Source organism: Octodon degus, unplaced genomic scaffold (assembly GCF_000260255.1).
Source record: "Octodon degus isolate 3935 unplaced genomic scaffold, OctDeg1.0 scaffold00166, whole genome shotgun sequence".
In the NCBI taxonomy this organism is placed as follows: domain Eukaryota; kingdom Metazoa; phylum Chordata; class Mammalia; order Rodentia; family Octodontidae; genus Octodon; species Octodon degus.
The window spans coordinates 3,483,906-3,486,132 of NW_004524742.1; the positions used below are offsets into that span (position 1 = coordinate 3,483,906).

At 40.6% G+C, this 2,227-nt stretch overlaps 1 pseudogene; it reads left to right on the forward strand.

The window, feature by feature from the left end:
• Positions 1-1,448: 1,448 nt before the first annotated feature.
• Positions 1,449-2,227, forward strand: part of LOC101590020 — a 1,581-nt pseudogene continuing 802 nt past the window's right edge.

The following is a 2,227-nucleotide window of genomic DNA, read 5'->3' on the forward strand; positions in this document are numbered from 1 at the left end:
AGTCTGAACTTTAGCTGTGGTGAGACTGTGATCGGGGAAATGATGTGATCAATTTAGCTGTAGTGTGGAGAGCGGCAGCAAGACTGATCGAAGAGATCAATGGGGAGGATGTTGCAGTCATGGAGATGAGAGACAATGGTGGGCTAAATTGGAAAATGCCTATGAAGTGGAGAAAGTGGATGAGTTCAAGGGATAATCCGGAGACAGAATCAACAAGACTTGCTTGACGGAATGCGGAGATGCAGATGAGGGGAAGAAAACGGTGATGCCCAGGATTCTGGCATGAGCCACCAGATGCTTGGGTGGGCCATCAACAAGTGAGGAATGCTAATATAGGTAGAAAGATGGTTTTATTTTTGACACTATTGTAGGGCCATCTGTAGAGCAATTAAGTGAAAATAATCAAGTGAACATGTGTATTCAGATTTGAAGCTTGGGAAAGCTGTGGGCTAATTATAAAGTCCTGAGCGTACCTGGTAGGGAGTACTTGAACACATGAACATGCACAAGATTTCCATAAGACTTTGTAGTAAAGGAAAGGAAAGATGTAATGTGGAACCTTAGCGGACAACAACACATGAAACCAGCAAGCAAAAGAAGGGTCAGGCAGCAAGGCAAACAAAGAGGAAAGTCTCCATTATCCACTTTAGGAAGCATGTGCTCAGTATTTTTGGACTATAACTCTTTATGAGACTCTTATGTTACTGCTTTCCTATAAGACACTGATAGTCCTCTGTTCAAAACTCTAATCCTTTGCTATTAAGGACTTTGTATAACAAAGAGGCTTGAAATGTAGAAATATTATTTCATTCTAAACAAAGAAAAGTTTCCTAAGCTGAGCATCTCCTTCTATATTTTTTATTTTTTGATTTAATTTAATTTCATCTTCTTATAAAACAAAATGGTGTGAGTGTAACTTAGGCCAGAGAAACTACACAGATATGCTGACTTTCACAGTGCCACTGACAAGTCTTGCTTCATATGATATCTTTTGTCTATGACCCAGGAATCTCTTTTCTTCTTCCAGCATCCAGAAGCTATCAAACAAAGCAAAATCTTAGATCCTCCACAGGATTGAGATTTAAAGATTAAATGGGTTTGTTCATTGGAAATGTTTGATGAATTATTCTTTTTTTAAAAAGTATTTGCTTGTTTGTTTGTTTGTTACAGGGTCTTGCTATACAGTTCAGACTTGTAGTGATCTTCCTGTTTCTGCCTCTCCAGTGCTGGGATTGCAGGTGTGCATCACTATGGCCAGTTTTGGGAGCCTGCACAGCATGCGGTACCAGGGATCAAACCCAGGTCCTTGCATTTGCCAGGCAGGTTCTTAGACTGCTGAGCTATCTCCCCTGCCCTTGACAATTATTCTTGATGCTTGATAAGTATTTAATAAATGTTTACTTGCTGGAGTTGCATCCTATTCCTGGTCTTGGAAGGAGGCAGCAGTCATGGCAATGTCTGAGCAGATGAGAGCCAACATGGGCAAGTCTCTCAAGGGTACAATCCTGAGAACCTGGCCACCCTGGAGCATTGTGTGGAGATGCAGGCCAAGGAGAATGCCTATGATCTGGAAACCAACCTGGCTGTCCTGAAGTTGTACCAGTTCAACCCAGCCTTCTTTCAGATCATAGTCACTGCCCAGAGCCTGCTAAAGGCCCTCACCAACCTGCCCCACACCAACTTCACTCTGTGCAAGTATGTGATTGTCCAGGCACATCAAGAAGAGCAACCCAAACAGAACTTAACAAAAAAGGGTATACAGATGAATGTCCATTTTGTTATCTGTGTATTCAAAGTGGTTAGGATATATATATATAGTTACATTCTCTTAATGAATAGAGTGATTTGTTCTAATAGTGTTTGTAAATGGGATATCATGTCCGCATTATGTACAGCAATTAACCACTAGGAAGAATGCATGCAATGTGTTAATTACTGAAACTGTCCTACCAATTTGATTTGAAACTGTCTCATTGCTATTTGTTTATCAATAAAATTATGGAAAAGAATAAATGAATACATACATACTCCTTGCCTTGGCATACCAAAAAAAAAAAAGAGCAACCCAGGGCCAGGGAGATGGCTCAGTGGAATAAGCACTTCCCTGGCAAGCACAAGAGCCTGAGTTCAATCTCTGGTTCCACAAAAAAAAAGGAGAAGAAGGAGAAGAAGAAGAAAGAGAAGAAGGAGAAGAAGAAGAAGAAGAAGAAGAAGAAGAAGAAGAAGA